This window comes from Pollicipes pollicipes, unplaced genomic scaffold, assembly GCF_011947565.3.
Source record: "Pollicipes pollicipes isolate AB1234 unplaced genomic scaffold, Ppol_2.1 Scaffold_4295;HRSCAF=5057_pilon_pilon_pilon, whole genome shotgun sequence".
Lineage (NCBI taxonomy): Eukaryota > Metazoa > Arthropoda > Thecostraca > Pollicipedomorpha > Pollicipedidae > Pollicipes > Pollicipes pollicipes.
This window is the reverse complement of record NW_023596461.1, coordinates 25,070,982-25,077,562: the sequence shown is the minus strand read 5'-3', so window position 1 is coordinate 25,077,562 and position 6,581 is coordinate 25,070,982.

Below are 6,581 nucleotides of genomic sequence, written 5' to 3'. Positions count from 1 at the left end.
GACCCGCTCACCAAGACCGCCAGCCTGGACAGCATCATCAAGTGCCTGCCGCCCGGCGACGAGCCCATCTACGCCACGCTCAGCACGGGCCGGCGCAGCCCCGAGCGCTGCAACTCGGCCACGACCATCGCCAACGACGACTTTGAATTTCGCGGCTCCAAGCGCTTCTGCAGCCCGCGGCGGGCCGCCGTGCGAGCCGCCGACGGCGTCGACGCGCGGCGACCAGATGAGCATCCGCTCCACGGCCTCGGGCGTCACCATCCGCGTGGAGGGCGGGCCGCCGGCGCCGCCGCCGCGGCCCAGCCTGGGCCGCCCGCGCGCCGCCGCCGCCGCCGTCAGCTCGCTCAAGCGCAAACTGGCGCTCTCCATGAACGACCTGGACACCGTGGGCGTGCCGGCGGCGGTGGAGGAGCGCGCGGCCGGCGGCGCCGCATGCCGCATGTCCTGCTACGGCGTGCCCTGCCACAGCGAGACCGACCTGGCCGGCGCCGGCGAGCGCCAGCAGAGCGCGCCACCGGCGCCGAGGCGCGCCAGCCCGCGCGGCACCGCGCAGCGCATCCTGCGCTACAAGAAGACGTCGCCGCGGCGGCGCGCGCGCGAGCCGCCGCTTCGCTCGGCCATCGTGCACCGCCAGGGCCACAGCCTGCTGGCGCTCAACGAGCTGCGGGCCGACCACGTGCTGCACCGCGGCGAGATTGTCTCAGTGGAGGCGCTCAACCAGGCGATGGCGCTCACTCCCTACTCGTATCTGGACAACGGCGAGGTGTATCGCCACCACTCGCGAAGTGTGCCGGACTTCCAGAAGGTGTTTATCAGCGGGTACCTGTGAGCGCGACGGTGCTGCCGCCTGTCCGCGCAACAGCAAACCTCAGCCTCGCCACCGCAGTGAGAGCCAGCAGTATTAGTGAGGCGTGAGTGAAGGCCGGAGTGCAGGCAGTTGACCACCGCTCGGAATTTCTACCGGGCGTGTGGGTATACGCGTTAGCGAGCTGAAGCACGGTCCAGTGTGTTGCAAAGCGCGCGTAGCTCGTGGAGGGATTTTACAGATGCGTAATTGGACGAGGGATGTGTGCAACATGAATCTCAGAAAACATTGCCAAGCGTTTGAGATAGCAATGGTTATAAGATGGAGCGCTTGTGTAAATGTTCCTTGCTCCTAATGCGAATGACTGGAATGTGGTGCATGCTGACGGGCGCGTCCTTCCGTCTCTCCTGTCACTTCTGTTTAGCTATATGCCAACAAATATATTGTCTGTAGAAGACCTTTTTATCGGAACGGCGTGGTGGTTACGAACTGGTATGCCGACCGCACGCCGGGGTGAAAGATTAAAAGCATCAACGCTCAATGGGCATTCAGCCCACATGCAAGTTCGTGCGACCGTAATAATGACTAAAACCACGACGGGCTATTGACTCTGTGTTCAACGATCCACCAATCACGATGTCATTACTCAAAGGTCTGGAAGCTTACGGTCAAATGTGCAAACATTTCAAGTCATGTAGATAGCGGTTGTTTAAGACAAACTCCACAACTCCAAAACAATAAGTTTACACTACATATAACGCTGTTGTGTCCAACCAGTACTTTTCAACGTTCAGCACGTTTTCCTTGAAGCAATCCGTTGTAACGATTTGACCCCGCAATGCAAACATAGTCTTCACTAGCCCAACATAAGCATCGGATTTGTTTCCGCGACGCTTCGCTTCATGCCCGGTGCGTTTTTACAGCGTTTCAACCCCTCCCAACGTACCAGTGGCGATACCAGCGCCACCTATTTCACGGCCGCCAGGTGGCAGCATTTTTCACTACCCATATCCATCACTATAGCGCCGCCCAGTCCTGGGGCTTCCCAGCTGTGATCCGCCCCTCTGCTCAAACTCGACAGCCCCCCGCGCATCCCAGGGAGCTCATTTAGTGCTCACTTGACTTGTGAAGCATTGCTCATTCTAGCCCGTTAACCACTTCGCTGATGGGGAGAGGCCTGGAAAATGATTGACATTTACCGATCCTAGTGGTTCCAGCATAATGCTCAGCCCGCTCACGTTTCGCGTCCTATAGCCGGGACTAAATCTCAAGGTGTGGTGCACAGCGCATAACAAGTAAGTCAACGTCCGGCCATATCAAGGCTGGGCCGTTTCATGCCGGTCACACCCGGGTTCATACCATACCCCAACGCATAAAGCCTCCGTTAAGTCTGAACTTGTCATTATTGCTCGGCACGCGGCTACTGTCACGCAGCTTTGTCAACCGGGTAGCTTCTGCGAATGACTAGGTCCCCGCGCGACTTTGACACCACGCACGTCTGCTTCCTACAGCTGGCACTCAGAGATCGTCGTCGGTCGCCGCAGTCCCTTTCGCCAGGCGTGTGCCTCGCCTTGTCGTCATGTCCGCTCCACGGTTCAGTCCCAGACACAGCGCCTCTATATCAACAGTGGTATATTTCCGATTGGACGTGGCGCCGTGGCCGCCGGCAAACGCTACCAGCCCTGCCCGGACGGCACGGCCGTCGCAGCACCCGGAGAGAGCAGACAGTAGAGTAACGGCGGCGGCGACACCGGCCCGGCCGCGCGCGGCTCGACCGACGCAGCACCCGGAGAGAGCGGACGGCGGCGGCGCGCCGCCGCACCAGCCGACTGTAGCGGCCAAAGGCGACGCAGCGATTTGTGCGGCACACACGGGAAGCGCGGTCGGCAACGAGACGGCAAACGACCCGCCACACGGCGCAGCAGCAGCCCGGCATCGGCGTGCTTCATTTTATGTGTGCATCCTCGGTATAAAAAAATACACGCCAGCAGGAACCGAGAGCCATACCCCGCCCCGCCATATCATTAATAAAACCCATATATCTCAGCCACCGGGATAAGATGTGGTCCAGTTTGGCCGAATAAATACATAGAACACACTTGTTTTGGAGATGGAATGACTCCGCTTTTCAATATGGTCCATTACGTCATGCGGATGCTCTGGATGATTTGGAAGATAGCTGAAAAGAAACGGGCATTTAGTTTTGACTGCTTTTCAGCACCTACTACAGTCTCATTTGCCACGATATCCGAGCATAAATAAATGAAGAAGTCCGTGACAACTCACTACACATCACCACCATGTCAGCTATTGGTTTACTTTCTCAGGTTTAAAGTACACAAAAATGTGAATTACAATATGTACGTGGCACGAGAAACAATGATCAGGGAAAGGCTCCGGCGTGTCAGCGGGTTAGAGCGCAGTTTTTCATTTTACCCACTAATGGAAGGGTGGGTTTGAGCCGCATTAGGCGCTCACAATATCCCCCCCCCCCCCCCCCCCCCCCACACTGCGATGGTCAGCGGCCGGTGGCAGCAGTCGCGCTGAAGGTCGGATGACGTCACCAACAAGCACTGCGTAGTGTCGGCATATGTTCCTTGAATTCAATCCAATCGATATGTTCAAACTACATTGATGCATACCTGATCCACATACGACGAAGATGAAGAGAGCCAGAAGCCAAGGTCCAACCGGGTATTTGTCCTCAACAGCTTTCTGGAAAGAAACATACAAATCAGTGTGCAAGATCAAGACCAAGACAGCAACACAGAACAGCCCTGACATGACACCAGCAAGCAAACAAGTTGCTTAACATATCGGTAAAGCACATAGGATGCTATGATGCTGAATGACCATGGGGGGGGGGGGGGGGGGGGGGTCACAGCAGCCATATGTCAGGCCAATCTGGAATGTCAGGCTTCAGTAACCAGCAGAACCAACACTAACACATTAGTGAATGAGGATGATCTGTGACCCCTGTTATCATAGTTATTGTACCATACACACCATGGTCAGCTGCGCTCATGTTCCAGGCCACTTGTGAGTTTGTCATACCCAATGCCTGCTTTATAATGGTGTTTCACCAGTGCCTCCTGGTACATGTATGATAATTGCCAGTGTAACGACTCCCAGGTTGTAGCAAAAACCAGAGCTTTAAGGCCTTTCTTGTTCATATCAAGTGCATGTTAAAAATAGACTGTGTATGCAGTATTATTCCATCACTACATAAAACACTATTGGGTGACATTAAGCTTCATTTCCAAACATCCAAGACATAGTAATATCATCCAGACTTTGAGTGTCACTGGTTGACATACTTCCCCATGACACAACCAATTTGCAAAATGCTTGACCCAACCATTTTCTACATTTTATGTGAATGTGACTCTAAAAGGAAGTGATCTCTCATGAATCTGAAAACCAAGATTTTTAGGTGTCATTGCACCAGAACACAACCTGAAATCAAATATGTGATGCTGTTTGTCAAGTGCGACATCCACCAAGTATTATGACAATCAGTAAAGTTGGTGTAAAATGGCATGCAAGCAATGGCACATAGAAATTGTTTGTTCCACTCCACATTTCTATACCACTTCCATCTTAGTTACACCATAAAAGATTGTGGACATCAAGTTCAATATGACAAAATTCCTCAACTGTTTATTAATTGAGAGTGAAGATGCCTTGAAAATATTTACAGTACAGTCTCATTCCTTCCATCATTAACCAACATTATATTGCAACAAATGATCTGTTAACAACCTGCATGTGACAACCATGTGACAGGTAGTCTACTGCAAACCACAGCTTCAGGGTGTAGCTCCCCTTCCTGTTGGGAGGGCTCCAGCCCCAGCCCTGATTAAGTGATGAAATTGGGTCAAATGTTGTGAATCAGTTTGTTTGTAGTTTGAAGCTACAGCTTATAAAATATTTCCTAGCTCAGCCTCCCCAACATATTTCGTAAAACTACATCTCTGCCAGACTGTGGAAAACAATGTTACAGTGAACATTTCTGCACAGCAACCACATTTGATACATGTCCCACGGGTATATACACCACAGATCCAGGCACTCAGAACTTGATGTATGGTCAACAGTAATTTTTTAGGGCATGGAGCTGATGTTGAAAGGAATTAGGATATTGCCCAGTCAAGGTCAAGTGAGCATATATTTCAAACTCAACAATAGCTATAGAATGTAGTGCATTTGGTCTGATCAGTTCACCATACCCCAACATGAGTTAAGTGCACAATTGCCCCAAAGGCAACCCATTTATGATGTCTTGCAGACTCGTTCGGTGGCATCCCTGCAAAGCTGTCATGTCTGTTGAATGGGACCTGTTCCCCAATGTACATTTGACACACCTCAATGTGATTTTGCCTGAAGGTTGTGAGCTGCCCTTCATAGCAGCATGTAACTCCAAATGGAGGCCCTAGGTCATTATTGGCAGAGACACTAACACTGAACTATCCATAATATTGTGGCCCTAGGAAATGGGATGTACAAGCATAATGAACTCCAGATGTCAATGGTTGGTGATGGCAGGCAATGAAATGGGGTGTTTCATTGTATAAAATACATGCATTTCTGAGAGTAATTGCAAAGAAGATGCACCCATCATGGCAATTTAAGTGTTTTGTTATGCTGCCCCAGCTGTGGTCAAACCACACAGCTCTGTGGCATACCTGAGCATGCAAGTTTATCAGACCCAAAAACTAAGCATGGTAACAACTACATCATAAAGATAGTCATTACTGCACTGCAGTTTGCAGCTTCATAACCCAAACGTAAAATCCGAGGGTTGATTTGTCAGGGAACATATGGATGTCCGTAATGCTGGAACTTACCGAAGTTTTGGGTACGTTCCCCCTCAGCGTGATGTTCTTGCCAGCCTTCTCATTCTGTATCCTCATGCGCTGCTTGGCGACCATAGTTGCAGATGGTTTGTCAAGAAACTTCAAAGAGCGCCTAGGATTTATATCCCTCTCAGACCAGTGGCTTCACAAGCACGCCAGTACACAGGCCGACACCGTTTACGAAAGAGCGCTATCGCCGCAGAAGCGTAAACTCTCGCGTCACAACGGTGAACTCTCAGTGATTTCAAAGTTCGCAGGAAAATAGATCACAAAGAAACACATACTCGCGTGAGAATTATCCTCCGGTCATTTCGTTCAAAGAGTATCTAAATATTTAGGGAGAACTTTTTCAAGCCAACTCATTCTGCTGTAATTCATCAGGATTTATTTTACAATGGACTAGGCAATGTTCATACGCGTCCACGTCAACCGCGTCGTCAGAGTACAGCAGGAGCGTTGTAACTAAATAGAACATACCGTTAAATTAGCATCCGTTTATCCCCATGCACCCAAACATTAAAACACATCACGATTTTGTTGCGATTTCAACGGACAGACCAATAACGTTGCAACATATCGAGCAACATATCGAGTTTGCAACAATCACAACATTGTTGTGGTTCCAACAATGTTGTTAAGACGATTCAATGAAAAAAACTGCAGCATTCTGCTCATTTACAAAAATCCAGAGGCACAGGACACAGATTCCGGGAGCACATTCCCCGCGCGTGTCGACTAGCATTCTTTGTGAGAGCACGCCCCCCCCCCCCCCCAGTGTTTTTGGCCGGTAGCTACGAAAAGCATACGTAAGAGACGACTATCACACAAAGACTATCTTTTCATCTTTTAGCATTATTTTACTGAAGCAAACTTTTTACTACGTGGTCTGAAAAAATTAAAACGAGTACACAATATCATGT